The 25,957-nt window shown below is 38.4% G+C and overlaps 1 long non-coding RNA gene across 1 annotated transcript in view; it reads left to right on the top strand.

Moving 5' to 3' along the window:
• The window catches only part of LOC140624934 (uncharacterized), a 54,566-nt gene that overhangs the window by 15,071 nt on the left and 13,538 nt on the right, over positions 1–25,957 (top strand). The window contains exon 2 of the long non-coding RNA XR_012024359.1: positions 1,495–1,635. This is a non-coding gene — a long non-coding RNA (uncharacterized lncRNA). The remainder of the gene's footprint in view (positions 1–1,494; positions 1,636–25,957) is intronic.

The following is a 25,957-nucleotide window of genomic DNA, read 5'->3' on the forward strand; positions in this document are numbered from 1 at the left end:
CTTGACATCTGCTTTATTGAAAACTGCAATTAAGGTGATTTGTCCATTTTTGGATGGGAACAAAAACGGAGTGGTAATCTTCCTCATATTATTTGTACCTCTTTACTTCTCATGGTATAAATGAAGGGGAGAATGCTCTCTTACTACATACTGCTCATCAGCACTTTTTTAAAAAGATTCTACATTTATTTGATTTTTTAAAGTAACCTCTACCCCCAATGTGGGTCATATACCCATGAAACCAAGACCAAGAGTTGCATGCTCTACCAACTGAGCCAGCCAGGCACCCTTGCTCATCAACATTTTTGCCATGTATATAGAATTTCAAGGCCTTACCATCAGATGTTATCTCTCAAAACACTTAAGATATTTCAGTATTTATAAACCTAAAAAGACCTACAAGTGACAAAAGCCTGTCCTTAAGGTCTCAAAGCCTTTATTTTTACCATTATTGTTTTCACATCAGAGTTAATTATATTAGTAATATATTATAACATAAGTAATATATTATAATCTCCATTTTACATGGAAAGAAGTTGAAATGCACACAAAAGTCTACTAAAAATAATCAAAGTCACTCCACTGTGTAAACCCAGACCTTTCCTTAATCTTCTAAACTAGGGATTGGCAAACTACTGCCTGCAGGCCAAATCTGCTTTCCCTTCCTCTCCTTCCCCCACAACCTGTTTTTATATGTTTTTTACATTTTTTAATGGTTAAAAAAACCCAAAAGACTAATATTTTGTGACATATGAAAATTATATGAAATTCCCAGTTCAATGTTCATAGATAAAGGTTTAGTGGAACACAGCCACTCCCATTATTTATATATTATCTGCTTATATATATGGCCACTTTCTCTCAAAAATAGCCGAGTTGAGTAGTTGTGACAGAAATCATATGGCCCATAAAGCCTAAAATATTTACTGTCTGTCCCTTTATGAAGAAAGTTGCCAATCCCTGGTCCAGACCATATGGGAGTCTTTGTTAGGGGTCTAAGGAAAACATATGTAGACTCATGGCATTTCAGCTCTGCCTTATTTTACATATACTTGCACATGGTACCGAGAAAACTACACATGTCTTTTCCCATCAGGCTGCCTTTCCTCCTTTATGGATTGGTTACTCGTTGTCATTTGTTATTCATGGAAATCTCTATTTGTTCATTCATCCACTCCACAAATCCTTACCATACAGCTGCCTGGGAACAAGTGACTAACAAAAAGTAGCTTGATTAATTAACTTTTAGAGACAAGTAATAGGTAGATGTAAACCATTATTATATAATAGTGAGAGGGGCCACCTAAAAGTTATGACTGGGGAAAAAGGAAAGGCTTTTGATTCAACTGAAGGTGTCGATGAAGGCTTTCTAGGAAGACATTTGAACTGAGGACAAGAGGAGGACAAGGTCTGGGGAGGGGACAGACATTTCATATTAGACAGAGCAATACAATTGTCCCTCCTTATCTGCAGCTTTTCTTTCTGTGTTTTCAGTTACCCTTGGCCAATCCAGACGGATCATCATAAAGGTCGATAGTAGCCTAACGCCACATCACAATGCCTGTGTCAGTTCACCTCACTTTATCTCATCACGTAGGAATTTCATCATCATTACACATCATCCAAAGAAAAAGAGTGAGTATAATATAATAAGATATTTTGAGAGGAACCTGGGTGGCTCAGTGGTTGAGTGTCTACTTTTGGCTCAGGTCATGATCCCAGGGTCCTGGGATCAAGTCCCACATCAGGCTCCCCACAGGGACCCTGCTTCTCCCTCTGCCTATGTCTCTGCCTTTCTCTCTGTGTCTCTCATGAATAAATAAATAAAATCTTAAAAAAAAAAGATATTTTGAGAGAAAAAGACCACATTCATATAACTTTTATTACAGTATATTGTTACGATTGTTCTATTTTACTATTGTTGATCTCTTACTATGCCTAATTTACACATTAAACTCTATCATTGCTTGTAGGAATTAGATAGTTTGGTACTACCCACTAGGGTTTGGAACATATCACCCGTGGGTAAGGGAGGTACTCCTGTATTTTCTAAAACCTGTATTACTCAGGGTTCAGTGTAGGAAAGAGAAACCAAGATTGTCATTTTAATCACAAAAGGGCCAGAAAAATGGGCTGTAGGCTAGCCCACCAGGAATGATTCCCGAAAGACTATAGTCCCGCTGAGGCCATGACTGGAATTAGTACAAGACCTGATGAGGAATCAGGAAGGCACTCATGATGCTGTTGCCACTGGAACTCTGCTCAAGAAAAGAATCTCGGGATCCCTGGGTGGCGCAGCGGTTTGGCGCCTGCCTTTGGCCCAGGGCGCGATCCTGGAGACCGGGGATCGAATCCCACATCAGGCTCCCGGTGCATGGAGCCTGCTTCTCCCTCTGCCTGTGTCTCTGCCTCTCTCTCTCTCTGTGACTATCATAAATAAATTAAAAAAAAAAAAAAAAAAAATTTAAAAAAAAAAAAAAAAAAAAAAGAAAAGAATCTCTACAAAATTGCTAACCAGTAGTAGAACAGTCAGGAGAGCAGGAACATGACCTCAGCCCTGTTTTAAATCTCTAAATCTCAACAGGAGTACGTCAGTTTTATGCATTTAGAACTCTTGCTGCAGGGGCACCTGGATGGCTCAGTGGGTTAAGCAGCCGACCTCTTAATTTCGGCTCAGGTTATGATCTCAGAGTCCTGAGATCAAGCCCCCATCAAGCTCTGTGCTGAGTGTGGAGCCTGCTTAAGACTCTCTCTCTCTCTCTCTCTCCCTTTTGCCCCTTCCCCTGCTCATTATCTCTCTCTCTCAATGAATGAATGAATGAATGAATAAAATAATACATAAATTTTTTTTTAAAAAAGAACTCTTTCTGCAAACAAAGTCAAGGGGCACTTGGCTGGCTCAGTCGGTAGAACATATGACTCTGGTTTTTGGAATTATGAGTTTGAGCCCCATGCTGGATGTAGAAATGACTTAAAAATAAATAAATAAAAATACTTTTAAAAAAGGAAGCTGAGAAAGTAGCATCAGCTTTCTAGGCTCTGCAGCACAAGAAGTCACCCTAAAAAGTAAGGTGGAATAGGGGTTAAGCAACCCAAGCCACAGAATCCACCACATTTATAGAATCAACGTCACTGTCCATTCAAGGAATTTCCAACAGCTTGGAATGGCTAGAGTAGTAGTTCTCAAATAATCAAGTGTGGCTCCCTATTTAACTTCAAAATATTGAGCCCTTGATGCACAAGAGAGTTGCTATATTTTAACATCCTGTGATTGAGAAATATATTACAGTTACATTTAAATAATTTCTTATCTTATTAATCACAATAGCAAATTCATACACTTGGAAGATGATGGTGATAACAATAACTGACCTGTATTATGTGTATTGTGTATATTGGCTCATTTCATTGTAATGCATACCTGTTCAAGCTATATAATTTGTTCAGTCAACAAATAATGGTCTGGACCACTTGTGTGTTCCAGAACTCTTCCACAATGTCTGGGAACCTAGTTATTTTAGATCCAAACTTGGGAACCACTGAGCCATAATATTTAGGGAGGGAGAAGCAAGCAAAAAGGCTCTAAAAGAAGGCTCATTTATTTAGATATTAATCAAGAGGTGATGGGGACTTACTGAATTTTTAGCAAAGAAATGACAATCATATTTTCATGTCAGATCACTCTGGCTGAAGAAGACAGACCAGTTTGTTCTTCTGATAGAACACAAAATTGAAGGAATGGAAGACTGGTAGCAAGCAGAAAACATAGGGGGCTATTTTAGTGACCCAAGTGGGAAAATCAGGAATCTGATAAACAAGGCATAGTTAGTGGGAAGAAAGAGAAATGGATATTTAGGAGAAAAATTGATTGCTTATTGATAGATTTGATGTGATATGGGCTATTAGGAGGACTGAAGAAAAAGGCCAGGCTTAAGTAACCATGTAAATATGCAATATAAGACAAAAATGAACCATCCCAAGTTCTCAAGTTGTACATATACTTAAAATAAAATCAGTAGAGTGATATGAATACAGTTCTAAATTACTCAGGACAGATGAACTATCATGAAAAATAACCCCCAAATCTCAGTGACTTAATAGTGTAAAAATATATTTCTCATTCACATTACAATCCAACAGGGGTAGATAGATGTGCATGTGATGGTGAAGAAATAGGAAGTCTCTCCTTCATGTGATTTTTCTGCAACCCACGCCTTTGCATTTCATTTTGCTTCACCGTCTTCAAGGACCACAGAATTCTCTACATTCATTTGGACAAAGGAAGATAGAGAGCTGAATTATGAAAAGGAACCTGGAGGAACCAGGCTTAGAAGAAATGTAGATCACTTGTGGTTAGAACTCAGTAATGTAGCCACGCCTAACTGAGTTGTTCAGGAGAAATGTAATCTAGCTGTGTGCCAGAACAAAGAAAACGTGAGTTTCAGGAGCCTTTAGCCAGTCTGTATCACAAGCATATGTTAGGTTATAAGGCAGAACTTGCAGAATTTGGAAATATGATTGCAGTGAATGACAAAGTGATTTGAGTTTAATTAGACAATGTCTAAAATGTGATTGATGTAACAGAGAAATCTGTGAATCACTTAATTATATTACTGAAGAAATTCTGTGTTCATATAACAGAAGAAATTCTGTGTCCATTGGAGAGAAATGGAAGTGAGCAGTACCTCTATTGAGCTCAGAAATAGGTGACCAAAGATAAAGATAAAGCAACCGTCTCTATCTCTTGCACTGTTGGGGTGGGGGTACTCTACCTATTTACTCATTAACCATTTATTAACTGCCATTTGCCAAGCATTGCGCTAGGCGGTGGAATCGAAACAACCTGTCTGCCAGATGGGTGAATGCCGACAGTAGAGATGAATCTCCCAGATCCTCATGGCTTAAAGATTCAAGCTTTTGTAGTATTCCATTTAATTCACTTGGCTTTAAACAAGTACCCTCTAATTCTCTTTTGACTGTCTTTAAACTCAAGAAGAGGGATCCCTGGGTGGCGCAGCGGTTTCACGCCTGCCTTTGGCCCAGGGCGCGATCCTGGAGACCCGGGATCGAATCCCACGTCAGGCTCCCGGTGCATGGAGCCTGCTTCTCCCTCTGCCTGTGTCTCTGCCTCTCTCTCTCTCTGTGTGTGTGACTAGCATAAATAAATAAAAATTTTAAAAAAAATTTAAAAAAAAATAAATAAACTCAAGAAGAAAGTATGGAAGTGTGCTGACCAGCCAACAGAGTCTAATAATCCCTGTGATTCCTGCAGCCTCCTGCACCACCTTTCCCCTCCTCTTCTACTATGTTCTCCTCCTCCATCTCTTCAAATTACCATCATTACCATCGTCATGATCAGCATAACAGCTACCATGCACTCGGTTCTGGGCATTGTGCTAAATACTTGATGTATTTCTTTTCATCCTCATGTTGTTGCATTTTACAGATGCAAATACTGGAGTCTCAGAGAAACTCAGTAACTTGCTCTCACGCTTATTAGTGAGCCTAGATCAGAACCCAATTCTGTTGACCTCATAGCACAAGTTCTTCCTATCATTATAAACAAGTGAATCTGGGTTTACAGATCAGTTTTATTTTTATTATTTTTTTGCATTTCTTAAATATGAATTAACTTACTTGAATTGATCAAATCTGAGTATGTTGACAAAACCAAGTTTTTGGTCTCAGAGTACTCAGGACTCACTACTGATCTTGGGAAACTTCTCAAAATTGACCCTATAAATTCTTGCCAGAGCTGTCAGGCTGCTCACTTGACATCCCTGTTTCTGAATTTGAACTTCAGCATTGGTGACTTGGTAATATGACAAAATAATCTGTTTACCAGAAACAAATGTTGACATATTTATATAACGAGAAAAATCACTCTCAGAAATAAAGCCCAAACCATAGGTACAAAATTAGTTAGGTTACCTGATAAAAATGATCTGTTGATTCCTTCAACAAAACCATACTGTGTAGTTGGAATTATTGAACAAAGATGGAATCAGAAAAAAATATTTTTGAATTAAAATGTATCGATGAGAATAAATCAAAGTAAATGTGTTTTCTTCTAATGGCAGTTTTATTTTCTCAGAGTGGGAATTTAAAATTGCTTGAATTGCTTCTAAGTTACTGAGTAGGAAAAGTGCTTAAATGGTGATAAAATGTGTAACAAATGTTTAACCAGCGTGCAAAGGATGACAATGAAGAGAAGAACCGTTCTGCATGTGTCACAATAAACTGTGCACACGCATGCCACTCCGCACTGATATTTCTAGCTTGTGTGCAACAAAAGAAACCGTCTACTTTATTTTACTCTTTCATGTTGTTTGCACATCTTTGGGTAAAACTAAACCTTGCTTAATGTGCCATTTCTTTTGCTTCACAATATTTCTGACCTTTTACGTCTGATGCTGTCATTCCTGCTGGTTCTTTACTTCTGAATTACTTCATTGCCATGTTACAGAAGTAATAAAAATGTAGGCCAAAGTGTGTCTTTCAGGAATCACTGTAGGATCCCTAAAAGAGACAAATGCAGAGATAATGCACTTTTTTAATACAATATACAATAATGATGAAGTTGCTTGCCGCTGTTGCTGGGAGAAGGGCCATCGCGAATGTGTGACTTAGGTGGCAGTGGTGTTCTTCTGGTTAACAATACAGACTTGAAAGCTCACCATTCTCAAGTGAGTTGCACAAAAGCCAATCTTTGTAAGTAAATGTATGATGATTATCCAACTCAACATCTCTATCCATAGAGTAAATAATTCCAAGGCTGACAGACAGGACTTGATAACTCATCAATCTACTAGTGCCGTGCTGTGGAGACTGCGAGTCTCATTCCGAGAAAGTAGAGAATTTGTGCCCAGGAGTGAGGATACTTGTTCTAGCTCAGGTCCATTTGATGCTGTAATTCTGGGGGATCTAACCTGCAGGTTCAAGTTTTTAATCTGTGAAATGACAGGGATGGGTTAGATCTATGAGATTCCTTTCAGGTTTAAAATAGAGCAATGCTACTCCATTGTGGGAGGAAAAAAAAAAAAAGCCTTCTTTTAAAAAACTGATCAGTAACATCATACAGGAAGTGAAATTTACAAAATAATATCAGTCTGTACAATTGTAGCCCTGGTATAATGATTATGAATGTTCTTGGTAAAAAATGACTGTATTTCTTTTTATCCCATAAATCAGTTTAAGCCTGATCCTTCATCATTGACCTCCAGGCTGGTGAAAGATTCAGTCTGTGATTGGGGGGACTCCCTATCCCTGAAACATTTCATGCAAAATTGCCAGATTCTCTTGAATTTTGTCACAAAGCTTCTGGGAAACAGTTCTGATTACCCACAGTCAACCCTAGTTTCCACTGGAACCTGTGCCAATACATGAGGACCTTTTACCTCAGGAATCCTGATGTTTTGCTGACACTGCCAGGGCATGGCAAGTTCTGGTAAGGCTGGTTATGTTGGTGCCTGGGACCTAGCCCTGTCAGGTATCCCAGTCCAGGGCCACCTACCCCAGAATTCTGTTCCCTATCTGATCTTGACTTGTCCAAGAGTAGAGAACAGCCCTCCTTTTCCCCTCTTGCCACTTTCAAATGATCTTCCCTTTCTCCCTTCCTTCTCTTAGAAACCTTGCAGAAACTCTTAAGCAAATTCGGATTTTTATTCAAGTTGAAAAGAGAAGAAAGGACATGCAAAATCCTAGGCTAACATCTGGGATTGAGGGCAGAGAAAATGCACAGGCCAAAACACAAATTAATACTTCAGTAAATCAGGACTCCTGGATGGCTCAGCGGTTGAGTGCCTGCCTTCCGCTCAGGGCATGATCCCGGGGATGGAGTCCCACATGGGCCCCCTGCGAGGAGCCTGCTTCTCCCTCTGCCTGTGTCTCTACCTCTCTCCCTGTATCTCTCATGAATAGATACATAAAATCTTTTTAAAAAAATTTAGTAAATCATCCTGCAACACTATCGAGTGATTGAAAATGTAATCACATATGGGGAGAAATGGATTTGTATTTATTTTTTATCGTAATGTTTTTGAAATAATAGTTTTATTGAGATATAATTTATATACTATACAATTAACCTATTTAATGTGCATGTATTTATTTTTAATAGTGAGTTTGAGTAAAGGCAAATTTAATTAGAGGGGATAGCTGGAAAAATTTATGGATGTTTTAAAGGGAACTACTGTATACCTTCAAAGGTTTAAGAGGTTAATGGTGCTGGCATTTTTGTGTGTAAAATTTCAATAAAATATTTCATTTTATAGATGTTATGAGATATATAATAACAGTAAAAGTTTTTCTATATAATGTTAATGGATGAGGTCAGGCTCCAAAATTGTAAATATAATATGACCACACCTGAAAATAGGCAGAGACAGAAAGGAAGGAAAAATGGCTAATTTGGGATGGTCAGACTTAGGGTACATACTTATTTTCCATTTTTATAGAATATTACATTCCTCAATTAGTCTGTGTCCTTTTGGAATGAGAAGCAAATAGGGGGTTTGGTGTATGGAGTTCTTATACATATTTCTATGCCTTTCTATACTATTATCAGCTTAGATCAGATTAGCAGTTTTCTGTGGAGAGTGTTCACAGGAGGAGAAAGACTAGTAACTAAATGTGAGAAAGAGAGGAAAGCAGACAACAAATTGTCCTTATGCTAGGACCATTTGTAAATCAGCCACTTATAAGTCTGAAAACACTCGGCTTTGAAATAATTGAGGAATATGCAAGACAGGTTGAGGCAAAATCTATACTATACAATTTTTTTTTTATTAAAGATTTCATTTATTTATTTGAGAGAGCAAAAGAGAAGGGGGGGGAGGAGCAGAGGGACAAGCAGACACCCCACTGAGCAGGGAGCCTGAATGTGGGGCTCCTTCTCAGGATTCCAAGATCATGGCCTGAGCCAAAGTCAGATGCCTTGGGGATCCCTGGGTGGCACAGCGGTTTAGTGCCTGCCTTTGGCCCAGGGCGTGATCCTGGAGACCCGGGATCAAATCCCACATCGGGCTCCCGGTGCATGGAGCCTGCTTCTGTCTCTGCCTGTGTCTCTGCCTCTCTCTCTCTCTCTCTCTCTCTCTCTCTGTGACTATCATAAATTAATTAATTAATTAATTAATTAAAAAAAAAAAGTCAGATGCCTAACCAACTGAGCAACCCAGCCGCCCCTATACCATATATATTGTAAGAGAAATGAAGTTTTATGTCTTCCAATATAAGGACTAGATCATAGTGACAGCAATAAATAAGATGAGGTGTGAAAAAAATTTAACTCTTGATAGGCCCATATTTTATATTTAGATTATAAATGCTTTTTAATAGGGCAGCCCCAGTAGCCTAGTGGTTTAGTGCCACCTTCGGCCCAGGGCTGATCCTGGGGTCCCAGGATTGAGTCCTGTGTCGGGCTCCCTGCATGGAGCCTTCGTCTCCCTCTGCCTGTGTCTCTGCCTCTCTCTCTCTCTCTCTGTGTCTCTCATGAATGAATGAATGAATAAATAAATGCTTTTTTTTAATGCTTTTTAATATATATATTTTGATATAATTGTTGGCTCCTAAATATAACAAAAATTTCTTTATTTCTATTTTTTATTGTGCAGCTCCCTTATAAGCAATGTTACAGAAACTCAAAGGGAAAAAATATGTTACCTATTTTACCCAGTAGTAATAGCTTATTTTATCAGAACCATCACGAAGTTAAATTATCATAGCCTGTATTTTCTGTGCATAAAAACTCTTAAAATAACCCCTATTAACTTTATCAGAATTTCTAGTACTGTAAAATTACTTGAAATGGAGGGAATCTGTTTTGGTGTCAAAGCCTGGACAAGCATTTGAAAGATGCCTAAATGCTATAACCTCAGTGTAATGTTATTGCAAATTCTGTATTGCAAATAGAATATAGACAGAATCACAGAAGCGCCGTGCACTGAAATATATAACTGCTGCTTTCAGCAAAGCCAGACTTTGGAAAACTCCAGAACCTGATGTGCTGAAAAATTTCGGGCATGAGTAATTCTGTCAATTCTTTCTAGGCACAGTTGGAGTCCAGCCTCCCTCAGGAAGCCTCCCCTAACGCTGCAGCCTGTAGTGACCTTGCACTCATTTGAATGCATCACCCCCATTAAGTGTTCCTGTAGGTTGACAGTTGTAACAGTCATCCCTGGGACCCTTATCACATCCCTTTGGCCCACCTCTGATCGCAGCTGCAGCTCTCATGGCAAGGCCTGTGTATGCTCGGTCTCACCTCACTCAGTGGGCATCTCACCTCATATACCTCAGGCACTTGCTCACAGGGACTTTCTCCAGCATGAGGGACCTGGTGCTGTGGACAAGCCCAGTCCGGAAGTGTGGGGGAGTTATTGTTCCTGGGGAAAACCCTCCATCCGTGAGGTGTGGGAACCAGCACATAAATACTTACACCTGCTGTTTTTAGGTGGCCATTTCTATTCTATATGTTTCTTAAAGATCCCAGCAGAACTGAGCCTCCATTGTCTACAACAATGACCTTTCAATGGCACTACTATATTGGCTTTTCCTCTTTTTCTCACGCACTTTCCATACTCCCTGACTCCTGTTTCCTGGGACCAAGTCCAAAATAGACTCCCTGGGGATCCCTGGGTGGCGCAGTGGTTTAGCGCCTGCCTTTGGCCCAGGGCGCGATCCTGGAGATCCGGGATCGAATCCCACGTCGGGCTCCCAGTGCATGGAGCCTGCTTCTCCCTCTGCCTGTGTCTCTGCCTCTCTCTCTCTCTCTCTCTCTCTCTCTGTGACTATCATAAATAAATAAAAATTAAAAAAAAAAACACAAAAAACAAACAAACAAAAAAAACAAAATAGACTCCCTGACCCAAGTTCTTGCCTCTGGTTCCGCTTTGAGAGAAGCCCAAACTAAGGCAACGGTTATGCACTACTTTAAATTGGTCTTGTTTTAATTAAATGAACTTTTAAAAATCTTATTGATATAAGTTCTGCTTCCATAGCTAAATTATAGTCTTCTGAGGATAGCAAGAATTTTTTATATATTATATCATGTCTTGGGCATATGGTAGATTTCTATTAGTAAATATTTGTTAAATAACAAGGTCAAGATGGTATAAGGAGATGCTATCAATCGCTTTGAGAACTTCTAGTCACTCAGTGTCCAGATTTTTCTGGGTATTCGTCTGGGAAATGGATGCTTGACATTCCTGATATCTACCTGGCATCTGAATCCCTTTCTCATAAAATGGGCAGCCCTGGGATCCCTGGGTGGCACAGCGGTTTGGCGCCTGCCTTTGGCCCAGGGCGCGATCCTGGAGACCCGGGATCGAATCCCACATCGGGCTCCCGGTGCATGGAGCCTGCTTCTCCCTCTGCCTGTGTCTCTGCCTCTCTCTCTCTCTGTAACTATCATAAATTAAAAAAAAAAAATTAAAAAAAAAAATGGGCAGCCCTCGTGTTAGGCACTGAAAATACCAGCAACGTACTTTTCAAGCCTCCCTTGCAGCTATGTCATTAAGTCTGCTGATCAGATTCACCCTCACTGGTCTCTGAGTCAAAGAAAGGACATGAAGAAGCAGGAACTATTCAGAATCCATGCTGGCGGTGGGTAGTGGCAGTGGCAGTGGTAGTGGCAGTCATATTGGGATGCTGGCTCTACAGCATTTTGTGGGGCACTTTGCCTGGCAGGATAGCCTCTACTCCTGGTTCAACAGGGATTTTAAGTTAAGGTCTTTTTTTCTGAATAAATTAGCCAGAATGGCAGTTTGTTGTTTGTAGTAAGACTTTTGATTGATCCATTCAGTATTTCCAAGGAGACTTGAGGAAAATATTTTCAGTTGCTGATGGAAAATGTATAGCAAATTCAATGGTTGCGTGGGGGGCCCAAAATCTCCTGGGGAATTCCAAAACAGTCCAGGAAACTATGTGTCATACCTAAGTATAACACCCTAGAAACTTCCTTTGCCCTCACACACCTAACCTGAGGACTTTGGATGTCTGAGATGCTGGTTGAGAGGAAAAAAATGTAAAAGGGTCATCAGTTGTGGCAAGCAAGCAAAGTAGAATGTATTGGAAGACAGAAGAATGGTGTAGGGAGAAGCACTTTGTGAAGCTATCATTTATTTCCTACAGCTCTGATGGAATTGCTGTCAGATATTTCACAAACATAAGATGTGTATGTGTGTGTGCGCACATTTGTGTGCACACATACACTTCTTCAGTAAAGACGGTATTTCAAATTCTCAGGACAATTGACTAGTAACATGCCTACCATCTATAAGCTAGGAAAATTCACTTTAGCAAACAGGATTCACTCACATATTGGGAAGAATGATCTCTTTAATGAAAATCATAAATAATAAAAGACCTGTAAAGGCTAGGCCATTATGGACACTATATACTTTATTAGACAGTCATAAAACAAATAAAGCAAAACCATACTTATCACTGTATTAGATTTTTTTAAGCACATTGCTTAGTTCTCCCAAATCCCAGCCCCTGAAAAATACCTGGAATTGTCTATAGATTTTGCAAATATATTAAGGTCAGCTTTCTGATTATTAAATAATAAGTATATTATTATCTTTTTAGGAAAAAAAGTCATGTTCTGCTTCATGTGATACACTAAAACTGAAATAATAAAAGCTAGGACTGGATAGAAAAGGGTAGGATAGAGCTGACACTTTCATATCAGGATGGGGAAGGATCCTCCTAATGTAAAATCAATTCAAGAAACACTAGGAGAAGGATTGATTATATATTGAATACATAATCAAGATGGACTATAAAAATTAAAATTTCACAAACCTATCATAACTAAAATGAAAAGAAATAAACACTTTCAAATTATATGAAAAATTTACTAATAGCTATAAAGAACTTTTAAAAATGAAAATAAATTAAATAAATAAATAAATAAATAAATAGCTTTTAAAAATAAAAACATGCTGACCTCACTTAAAAAAAAAAAAAAAAAAAAAAAAAAAACAACCCAAGGTGCAGAGCACCTGGCTGGCTCAGTCAGTGGAGCATGTGACTCTTGAAGTCAGGGTCTTGGGTTTAAGCCCCACATTGAGCATAGAGCTTACTTAAACAAACAAACTGAGTTGTATAGAAATAGATAGCTAAAATCAAAAGGAATGAATATGAAAACACATACAACCATACTAAAAATAAAAGAAATACAAATATAAGTAAATAGTATTTTCAACAACTGAATTGGCATTTTTTTCAGACCATTTTGTTGCTGAGTATGATTGAAATGCTATTTTTATGTTGGAGTGCAAATTAGTATGTGGTTTTTGAAAGGAAATTTGGCGATAGTTTCAAAAAATCATGGAAATATTTGTATGGTTTGATCCAGTATATCCTCCCACTAGTTGATTTTAAGGAAACAATGAGAGATGTGCATAAACATTTGTATACTTAATTCAAATTTAGTATTATTTTAATTTCAAAGTATTAAAACATAGTAAATGCCCAAATAACTTGATAAATTATTGATGGTTATTCATATAATACTCAGCCAATAAATACATGTGTTTAAAAGATTAATGACCTAGGAGAATATTACAATGTTACATTGAATGGAAAAAACAATTTAAAAAGCTACACATGTATATTTTCAATTTTAGTTTTTAAAATGTTCATAGAAAAAGTACTAGAAATAACTGTGAAAATATTAGTTTTGTATCTGATTAGTAGGACTTAGAATAACTTAGTAATTCCTCAATTATTTTTGAACATAAAAACATAAAACATAACAGTTAATAGCATGATCTGCCTTCAATTATACTAAGGAGGTAGGAACAAATATTCATTTAGTTCATTTTAAGAACTTTTAAAAAAAATATTTTATTTATTTATTTGACAGAGAGAGAGAGCAAGCAGGGGGACCAGCAGAGGGACAGGAAGAAACAGGCTCCCCATGGAGGAGGGAGCCTGAAGTGGGACTTGATACCAGGACCTTGGGATCATGACCTGAGCCGAAGGCAGATGGTTAACCCACTGAGCCACCAGGTGCCCCCATTTTGAGAACTTTTGAATTTAATACAGCAAGTGTTAATGATTCTAGTTAGAAGAGGAAGAAATTGAAGATTAGAGAGAATAAATGATTTGCCAGTATTCAATTAGTTCAGCAAACTGTTTTTTTAAAGCATATAAGTAATTACTGTGAGTTGGATTAAGCATTTAGGCATTAAGAATAAAAGACTAAAAACTATTCCCAAGAGTATGTATTCTTATAGTAGGTGATATTACATTAAAAAGTTGGTATTTTCAATTAATAGGTTAAGTGCCGGCAGAGATATGCAGTGGGAACTACAGAGAAAATATTAGTTTGAATCACATGGAATGGCCAATACTATTTTTGACCCACAAAAATGGCATTTTCATATGATTCATTCTAATACAACTGAACCAGAATGGTGATGGTAGGTGAGCTGACATGAATCTCGGTGAGGAGGGAAATTACACACACACACACACACACACACCAATAAAGATGGGTTTATCAGTTAGGGTGGAATCGGGAGACCAAAACCATGTGGTGAACTGAACGAGGAAAATTTAATATAAGGAAACTGGGTATCTGCTTAAGAAGGAACTGACTATTAAAGAAGTAAAGAGAACTCCAAAGAATATAGATAGAAATAGCAAATGTAATGTGGTGCCTGGGTGGCTCAGTTGGTTAAACTTCTGCCTTTGGCTCAGGTCGTGATCCCATGGTTATGGGACTGAGCCCCACATTGGGCTCTGCACTCTGCTTGTCCCTGTGCCTCTGCTCTCTCTCTCTCTCTCAAAAAAAAAAAAAAAAAAAAAAAAAAGTCTGAGAAAGAAAGAAAGAGAAAGAAAAGAAAGCGAGCAAATGTAAGGATCAACCACTACTCACCCATGGCAGAGACGGAATACCCAAGGAAGAACTCCTTCCCTTCCACCCCAGGTCTGAGATCCAGGGAAGGTTACCCCCATGACTTGCTGAATGGCAGAGAAGTTGCTGTGGTGGAAGTCCCACCTTGGGATGCAGGGGGAAAGCTGGTCACAATGAGGTATCTCACTGGAGGCACTCTGCTAGGAAGTCGCCCAAGGGGGTGCAGAGGAAAGTCACTGGCTGCTTCCTGCTGCCGACTGCCCTGCACTGGAGAAGCTGCCTGAGCTTCCCAAGCTTGCCGTTGGCAGAGCTGCACGCACTGTGGGAAGCCATGTGCACCACAGGAACCAGGCCCTGGGGAAGTGAGTGCTACAGGAGCCAGGTGCTGGAGAAGGCTTTTGAAGAAACATACCAGCAACAGGAAGAAAATCCCTTTATTCTGCAATGTCTCTCCACCTCCATCTATTGATGAAGTTTAGCATTATGTCAGCTGGCAAATATAAACTATTTGAAAGGCCAACCTGCATTTTTTTTTTAGATTTATTTATTTAGTTTAGAGGGGAAAAGGCAGAGGAGGGGCAGAGAGGGAGAGAGAGAGAGAATCCTCAAGCAGACTCCCCCCTGAGCACAGAGCCTGACATAGGCCTCAGTCTCACCACCCTAAAGTCATGACCTGAGCTGAAAGCAAGAGTCAGACACTTAACCGACTGAGCCACCCAGGCACCTCAAGGCCCACCTGCATTTTTGCACATCAGGCAATGAAGAATGAATTTGGAACTGAGATGATAAATTGCCAACTGGCACAGTGTAGAAAGAAAGTTCTTTACCTAACAGAACAGCGCGAAAGAAGACACGTAAAGAGGACTTACATATCAAGCTATGATGTCCTTCAACAGATGAATGGCTAAAGAAAATGTGGTGTTTATACACAATGGAATATTACTCCATCATCAGAAGAGACAAATATCCACCATTTGCTTTGACGTGGATGGAACTGGAGGGTATTTTTTTTTTAATTTTTATTTATTTATGATAGTCACAGAGAGAGAGAGAGAGAGAGAGAGAGGCAGAGACATAGGCAGAGGGAGAAGCAGGCTCCATGCACCGGGAGCCCGACGTGGGATTCGATCCCAGGTCTCCAGGATCGCGCCCTGGGCCAAAGGCAGGCGCCAAACCGCTGTGCCACCCAGGGATCCCAGAACTGGAGGGTATTATTCTGAGTGAAATAAGTCAAACGGAGAAGGACAATCATCATATGGTTTCAGTCATAAGTGGAATATAAGAAATAGTGAAAGGGACTATAAGGGAAAGAAGGGGAACTGAGTGGGAAAAATTAGAGAAGAAGACAAACCATGAAAGACTCCTAACTCTGGGAAACAAACAAAGGGTTGTGGAAGGGGAGATGGGTGTGGATGGGGTAACTGGGTGACAGGCACTGAGGAGGGCACTTGATGGGATAAGCACTGAGTGTTATACTATATGTTGGCAAATTGAATTTAAATTTTTAAAAATGTAAAAAAAAAGGACTTACATATCTTGCAGCATAATGAACTGGATACACAGACTGACACTCCTACTTATAAAACCAACAAAGGAAAACCCATAAATATGCTGGATTTAAAAATAAGAAACTTGTGTTTAAACACCTCCGTGAGTAATGGAAGTAATGGAATATGTAGATGCCAAAACCAAGGGAAAAGATGAACACTGAAATTGTCTTTCACTTTGGTGGCAATTGCCAAATCTTTTGAACTTGAACTTCACTTTTTGGGTGTTGAACACAAGAGACAAAAGACTAAAAGTCCTCTCAAAATGGGGAAACTAATTTTGAGATTTACATTTCACTAAGATGAATAATACACAGTGTAAAAATAAACTAGACACCTGTGGTAAATCTGTGCCCTTATTCAGTGTGACAATGAAATAAACCCATCCTATTCCCCATTTCCTAAGGGGACTGCAAGGAAAATTGCAGTGTTCAAATTTTGGCACAGGTTTAAGGATGAAAATTGTCTCCTCAGAATTCATAACCACAGCCCAACCCTTAGGGATTACAGTGTGAATTCATACCACCCACATGGTTTGAAAAAAATCAGGGTGAATATTAAGTTTAAAGTGATGCCCAGTTAGTGTTAGTAGTGTTCCTCTAGAATTTGAAAAAAAAATGACACAAATACTCATAGAAGGAAAGTAGTTTCAATACAGGCATCAAAAACCTCCTACAGATAAATCTCAAGAAATACTAAGTCACCATCAAAAATCATAAAATATACCAGGAAACATGGCCACCATAAGCAAGAACCAGCAGAATCAACAAATCCACAAAAGCTTTTACTATTTGAATTAGCAACACAATTGATATATTTAATATGTTTAAAGATATAACAGACTAAAGGATAACCAACATAACCTGAAAATAAGCTACTTAAAACTCTAGAAATGAAAAGTGTAATACTTGAATAAAAAAATGTAATAGGTTGTTTTAAAAGCAGATTAGACACTGCTGAAGTCAGAATTAGGGAACTGGAAAATAGGACTGAAAACTATGCAGTACAGAGATCTAAAGAGGCAGAAAATATGAAAAGACACGGAGACATAAATGAGAGTGTCAGGATTTCACATACAACAAATTGGAATTCCAGAAAGAGATGAGAGGTAGAATGGGGCAAGGACAATATTAGAAGAGGTCATAGTAGAGGACTTTCCAAAACTAATAGAAAATATGTATTCAAATATTAAAAATGTACATCAATTCCCAAATAGGAAAGCTTTTAAAACAACAGCAACAGAACACCCAGCCACCTTGTAGATGAATGTAGAACACCCATGGCAAGGAAGCTCTTAAAAGAAAAAAAAATAGATTACCAGGAGAAAATCATCAAACTGAAAACAACCATGGAAGGCAAAAGAAATAATAATTTTAATGTGATGAAAGAAAATAATTCTCACCTTAGAATTGCATGCCTGTCAAAAATATATCTCAGGGGCTCCTTGCTGGCTCAGTTGGTAGCATATGCGACTCTTGACCTCAGGGTTATAAGTTTGAGTCCTGCTTTGAATATAGAGATTACTTAAAAATAACATCTTAAAAATAAAAATAAATAAGTAAATAAATAAATGTTTTAAAAAAATATTTCTAAATAAGGGCAAAATGAAGAGATTTCAGACAAAGAAAAAAAAAACCACCAAAAAACAGAAAACCCTGTGTTTGCAATCACCAATCCCTAACCTAAGGAAAGTCTAAAATATGGGCTTTAGGACAGAAGAAAGTGATTCTGAATTGGTGGTCTGAGAGTCAAAAGATGATAAAACAAAATGTAAAAATATGGGTAAATCTAAGCAAACAGCATCAAAAAATAATTTTGAGGGGCTAGAAAAAGACATGCCTAAAATACACAGCTATACATAGTAAGGGATTGTCAGAGTTACAGTGTTCTAGAGACCTTATATTGTTCAGGAGGATGATACAAATTCAGCTTAAGTTTAGATTTTTGCATTAAATATTATGGTCAGATTTCTATGGTAAATGCAAAAGTAGTGGACACAGGGTAGGCTAATCTGTATTTTCAGATTTTCTTCTATGGTTATTTATTACTTTAATTAATAAAAAATAATCCAACCAACTATGATTGGGATTAATTGAGTGAGTTCAGATGTATAAAAAGCTTTGTAAATGATTTGATCTGGGCATCATCCCTATATTATCTGTTTATGATTTTCTCACTGACCTTCTTCATATGTCAGCTTCACTCTTAGGACAAAATGGCTGCAGCAATTCTAGAAATAACAGAGATATGACTCAGGTTCCAGAAGAGAAGGCTTCTCTTTGCTCAGCTAACACGCAGAAGTCTTAGACTTCACTCTGGTTGGACCCACATATAAACCAATCATGTGGCCAGGGAAACGTCATTCAGAGACTCTTAGGCCTGGGTTGCACGGCCCCCTCTGTACATCCAACTGGATCTGAGTCCATTAAGCTAAAAGAAAATAAGACCTCAGCTTTAAGATTAATTTCCCTTAACCAATCATTTACCCTATGTGTGCTTATTGAAGCTTTATGTTAGTTCTAAATCTCAGCTTTTAAACTTTTAAAATAATTAGAATACTAAACCAAGTTCACTTTTCTGGGATAAACCACCTTTGCAATGATATAATATTGTGTTCATGGGTGCATTCAACTTCCTATTTTTTTAAAAGATTTATTTATTTATTTTAGAGAACACGGGCAGAGGAGGACAGAGGGAGAGAGAGAATATTAAGCATATTCCCAGCTGAGTATGGAGCCCAACATGGAGCTCGACTCAGGACCCTGAGATCATGATCTGAGCTGAAATCAAGAGTTAGATGCTCAACCGACTGTGCCAACCACTTGGCCCCTACAGGGCTTTTTGTACCATGGTCCCATCTTATTTATCCAGCCTTATTTATTTCCTCCTTCCCCAATATAATGCAGACATCCTAGACACAATCCTTTTACTAATTTTACCTTACCACACCATACTTTCTGAATTTTCCTTTTTTCCTTTAAGGCCAAACTCAAAGTTCATGTCACATCAATTTTTTCCTTGTCTCACTTCCAGATTAACAGAGTCTTTTTCTTTTCTCTCGAGGTATTTATTCCTATTCCTACTCTATTATAACATGTGCTACGGTTAATCAGGCTTAGATGATTCAGTGACTGCTCTCTAACAAATGGAAGCTCTTTGAAGGCAGTGACTTGTTCTTTTTTGTAGCTCAGACTTCCAACATAAACAATACTTTGAATATTATAGACACCGAGTAAATGTGATGTGATTCAAAGACACATGATAATTCATAGTCCAAAATCACAGTTTCACTCATGAAATAAAGTAGAATTTTATAGAGGAAGACACTGTAATTTGGTTTGTGGAAACACCACCAATCTGGATCAACTAATTTACAAATGGGAATCTTTTGTTTCACAAGGGGGAACAATCCCAAGTGTAAATTCAGCTGGGAATGGATTATCATTTTCATGAACAAAAGAAACTATACTCATCAAAACAATTACAAAATAATTGGAGGTTATACTTAGCTGTTGGATGAACACTAGTATACTGTTAATTTTGTAGGTCAACTTTATGACCTCAGTTCAGAATTTGCAAATGGATTAATACTGCATTATAAATGTAACCTTAGGGGATCCCTGGGTGGCTCGGTGCTTTAGCGCCTGCTTTAGGCCCAGGGCATAATCCTGGAGTCCTGGAATCAAGTCCCGCATCTGGCTCCCTGCAATGGAGTCAGCTTCTCCCTCTGCCTGTGTCTCTGCCCTCCCCCCGTGTGTCTCTCATGAATAAATAAATAAAATCATTTAAAAAATGTAATCTTAAGAATGAGTTGGAAAATTGCTACAAGGTATACTGAAACAGAGACATGGTAATTTCATTGAAGTCTGCCAATAGACTAGACATTCTGCTGTTTGATAGTCCTATAAAATTGTGGTACTTATTGGCATTCCTATTTTTTAAGTATAAATATTACAAGAAATACAAGGAAGGTAAGCAAATATGTAGGTCAGATTAAGAAGCAAAAAAAGTGACATTTATAAGCATATCAAAGTAATGCAAATCATCATCTCAATGACTTCATTTAATTATATAATTTGTTTAAGAATATATACCAAGTTAAATATTTTAAGGAACAACATTTATCATCTGTTTCCATTAGTTCTAAATATAATATTTTGGAAAATAACAAAGCCTTTTCTTTTTAACATAGTACATTTTTTTTTAAGATTTATTTATTTATTTGAGAGACGGAGTGTGTGAGCACACATGTGCATGCAGGGTGACGTGGGAGTGAGTGGGTGGCAAAAGGAGAGGAAGAGAGAGAATAGGAAGCAGGCTTCCTACTGAGCACAGAAGCCCAGTGCAGGGCTCAATCTCACCACCCTGAGACATATCTTGAGCCAAAATCAAGAGTGGGATGCTTAACCGACTGAGCCACCCAGGGCCCCTCTTTAAATCACATGAGAGCACTATTTTCCACCTTTTATCCAGATAAGCAAAACTATAGTAGCTGATAGACTCCTATGAGTAATAGTGGTTCATTACAGTGTCACAGTGCAATCTGAAGGACAGCCATATACCCCTATCACATTTTGAATCATTTAATAGGGCATGGTAGTGATGACAATCATTTATTCGCCTCCATACAGTTTTTCTTTTTTTGAGAATTTGACCCTTTATAACATGGGAAGAGACAGATCTTCATATCACATATTCCCCCAGCAATAGTGCATTAGATGCTTAAACAAGGAATATGACACAGAGACTGTGTTAATGGCCACAAAAACTAAATGTATAAGGTCATATAGCATCTAAGGCCACCACTTAGGGGCACTCATTGTGGGCCATGTGTGTTCGATAAGCAGACAAGGAGCATTGAGATCATGTGGTTTTCGAAAGAGGGAGAGTTGGAGAAGTAAGTGACCATGGGCCCTGATTGGGTTCTAGTTCTTGGTGCATTCCTGCTGTGAGATGTGGCGACCCTTCCCATCCTTGGATTCTGCAATTTCCTTGGATTCAGACTTCACTTAAGCTTTCTCCAATATGCTGCTGTTTCTTATAATTAAATGATCCTTGAACCTCAGGACAGAAAGTTAAAAAATAAATTAGTAAATGTCCATATGTTTTAATGTTTTAAGATCTGATTATGGTTAATCTGACAAATATAAACACAGTTTATCTATTAAAATACTGTCAACAAGATTGCCAAATATTTTCAGCATGTATATTATTTTTTGATATATAGGAAATAAGAAGTTGGGAGTTTATAGTATTCCTTATTTCAGATTACCTTGTGGAAATGAGTGAGTTATGGTCCTTTTTTTTTTAAAGATTTTTTTAAAAATTTTATTCATTCATGAAAGACAGTAAGAGAGAGAGAGAGAGAGAGAGAGAGAGAGAGAGAGGCAGAGGGAAAAGCAGGCTCCATGCAGGGAGCCCGACGTGGGACTCCATCCCAGGTCTCCAGGATCACGCCCTGGGCCAAAGGCAAGCACCAAACCTCTGAGCCACCCCAGGATCCCGAGTGAGCTATGTTCCAATAAAACAGGCAGTGGGCCTGATTTGGCCTTTGGTCATAATTTGCTGACCTCTGGACTAAACAATTATAAAACCCTGGACCCAACCACCTTCTAATACCCACCTTGGGATATTAGTTTTAACAGTGATTCCCTGAAATCTTAGAAATTCATTCAGTGTTTTTCAGACTCATGTTTTTGAGTTTATAAAATGAGGTTGTGATAATAATTCTAATTGGCCTCATAGAATTTAATGAAGACTACTTAATTAATCAGATTAAATGAGATTAACTATAGTAAAGTAGTAAATACAGTGCCTGGCTCAATTTATTCAACAAATATTGTCTGTGTCAGACTGTGTTATAAGCATTGGAGAGATACCAAGGGGAAAAAAAACACAGAAGTAGTAATAAGTGCTATTGTTATTTATAGGAGGTGAATGGAACACTGGAGAGAAGTCCATAAACTCTATATACATTTCACTAACCAATCTTTCTATTTAGTAGGAAGTTTTTAAAAATTTAAAACACTGATAAATTAACTGCCAGAAGCCATAAATAGCCCTATAACAAGAGGGGGAGAATAAATCACGCTGTAATTGCTAAATGTAATTTAGCATCATGTTATATTTAAAAGATGTGTTCAATATGTTAGGAAAATATGCTATTTTGCTTCTTTATTAACAACAAAAAAAACCCCTACCATTCCAACCTGTCAGTTTGGGTTCATTCATTCCTAGATGAAGACTCTTACCACCTGTTTGCTAGAAAGAGTCTAGATGGCTTTAGTTAAGTTTCTAATAGTCTTGGCTGGTGAGACTAAAGATTTAAAAGAATCGGGAAACCACAGGACTCTCTCCTGTGTTTCTTCCAGAAAAAGATCAAAGGTCGGATGACAGAAAGAGGATTATATCATTGTTCTCTTAACCCAATCTGAAGCTGTCTTCCAGATTGCAGAGAAAATTATTGCAGATAAGATAAAGCCTTTATCCCATATTCTGTAGAACAGCAAGCCCCATGAGCCCAAGAAATCCTTACCCCATGTGCTCCAGAGTTAATGGCGTTCTTGAAACATCAATGTGTTTCTTTGGCACTTTTGTTAAGAGATCAAGCCTCTCTGAATCGTGGTGTTCCTTTAGTCTTTGCAGCATCTGGGAGGAGAAAACAGGAGGTGAGAAAGAAAGAGAGGATGAATATTTCTGTTTCTCAAAAGAGGAAAATTTAGTCACACAATGTTCTTTCTGAAGGAAACCATAAACCACTCAGTCCTGGTGGTGAATCTTTAGTTAGGCTGCCGGCTGCCCTAAACCAACCACCTGAGCCGCTGGCCTGGCAGCTGTTGGGAAATGCTCTGAAAGGCTTCGCTGCTTGCTTCTTTCTCTTCTATTTGGAAACAAATTGCTCTCACAAGAGGTGTCTGGTAGGCTAGACTCTGGGCTAATACACCTAATCAGCAGCTTAATCACCTGGCAGGATCATTTAAAATGCAGATTCCTAGGCCTCCCAAAACCCACTGAATTAGAAGTTCTGAGAGGTGGGGAATGTGAGGAACTGGGGGGAGGGTCTGGAAAGAGGAATGTGGGAGTGGTCAAGAATCTGTATTTTTTTTCCAGATCCCTTAGTTGATAGTTAAGCAAAGATACAGTCTGCTTTCCAGAAACATGTTTCTAACTAATCCTTCCCCACAACCGTCCTCAATTGTTGTCATTGTATGGGTCACTGTGTCCAAAGCCGCTGCTGTGTCCTGAACTTCTGGAGAAACTTTCATGGCCAAAAGCTTTTGACAGTGATGGATCTGGTCAATGGTGTTTCCTTAAATTAAGATAGGCCAAGTTGGACAGGATTAAGCAGATAACAGGATTTTAAACATGGGATCCACAGGTTCTCCCCACCAAGGTGTCCATGGATACGAAAACATTTACATATTTATTTTCACTGAAAATTAGTATGTCTTTCTTCTATGAATTCAGCAACAAACTGCATTAGAGTTAGTAGTACCAGTGACTCTTTGTCACCAATAAAAATGAGCTAGTCTTGTATCACATTTTAGTTGTTATGGATATCTAGAAATATTATTTATACTCATCACAACGTCAAATCACAGTTTTTAGACTTGTCACTAGATCTTTTTTTTTTTTTTTTAAGATTTTATTTATTTATTTGAGAGGAGAGAGAGCATGAGTTGTAGGGAGCGACAGAGGGAAAGGGAGAAGAAGACTCCCCACTGAGCATGGAGCCTGATGCCAGGCTTGATCCCAGGACCCTGAGATCCTGATCTGAGCCAAAGGCAGATGCTTAACAGACTGAGCCTCCCAGGTGGCCCTCTATATCTTTTTTTTTTTTTTTAATATTTTATTTATTTACTCATGAGAGACACAGAGAAAATGAGAGAAAGAGAGAGACTGCACTAAACTGCTGAGCCACCCGGGTTGCCCTGTATCTTCTTCTTTTTTTTAAGATTTTATTTATTTATTCATGATAGAGAGAGAGAGAGGCAGAGACACAGCAAGAGGAAGAAGCAGGCTCCATGCCAGGAGCCTGACGCGGGACTCTATCCCGGGACCCCAGGATCACCCCCTGGGCCAAAGGCAGGCGCCAAACCACTGAGTGACCCAGGGATCCCCTATATCTTCTTTTTTTTTTTTTAATGTAAATAAGGAAACATAGATATTACCCTATCACATTTAAAAAAATAATTTAATAAATGTAGTTAAATATAGTTGGCTGCCTTTGTAATCTCATAACTTTAGACATTAAAAATGGTATTCTGAGAAGTGATCTATATGCCTTTCTCAGAATAATTTTCTAAATATATGTTATGTAATTTCAAATGTGATTGCCAAAGGAATCCATGAAACTTACAGAAAGTTAAGAAACCTTGATCTAAAGGAATCTCAACCCATCAAGAGGCTTTGAAACAATGAGCAACATTCTGAGATTTGTGTTGGTTTAATTCTGCTTTAATCATCATAATATACTGGAGATTTCCTAAGTCCTACTTTAATGTCTCAGACTAAGGACAAAGCCTTCCTCATCCTTTGCTATGTAACCAGCATCACAGTAACTAACCCAGTCAGCCAATGGAATCTAATCCCTTGTGGTCCTGACTGATGCTCTTGATGTAGGTGCCATGTAGCCCAGCTATTGTCTGGTTGGCAGTTCTTTGGTTCTTTTTTGTGTCATGGTCATTAACTTCCCTTTGGGGAAGGAAATAGAGCTATAAGGTATGTTTCCTACTCTAGCACAGTGATTCTCAAACTCTAGTATCTGAGGCCGTATGTTTAGGAGTTAAATACATGAGCATGAATGCCTGGGTTCAGATCTTTTCTCTGTCACTTACTAGCGGAGTGACCTTTGATAGATTGCTCTCGGTGCCTCTTGTCTTCATCTGTAAAGTGAGATGATGCATGGGTGCACTCAGGAAAGAACTTGGTATATGGTAAGTACATAATGAATATTGCTTGTTATTCAATATATAGAATTCTGGGCCATAGCCCAACCCCGGAATCAGAATCTCTGGGGGCTTGACCACATGCAGTTTTCAAGGTCCACAGGTGATTTTAATATACTTTAGAGAAATGTTTCCCAGTAGTTTTCATTATTGCCCCTCTAAGAAGCCACTTTTCTCTAATTATCCTCTCCTTATGGAATTTTAGTACCATAGGTATATATGCTATATATCTGTTTATATACTTTGCCCCTTTGAAGGATGACACATCATTGTAAGACCTAAGATTTTGGAACCCACACCCCACAAACCAATTTTAGCCCTTCCTGTTGAGAGTACATGCTTTAAAACAGCAGGTTCTCAGTCTTGGCTCAACAGAATGAAATAAGGAAGTTTAAAAAAAAAGAAAATACCCATGCCAGGGGCACACCCTCAGTTAAATTGGAACCTCTGGGAGTGGGACACAAATAAGATTATCTTTTTAAAGATCCCCAGATGATTCCAATATGCAGTCAAAGCTGAGACCCACTGCTTTAAACTTTGAGATCCTCTTACAGGAGATTAAAATCTTGTTGGCAAACAGGACCTACAAGCATGAACAT

Source organism: Canis lupus, chromosome 35 (genome assembly GCF_048164855.1).
Source record: "Canis lupus baileyi chromosome 35, mCanLup2.hap1, whole genome shotgun sequence".
Taxonomy (NCBI): Eukaryota; Metazoa; Chordata; class Mammalia; order Carnivora; family Canidae; genus Canis; species Canis lupus.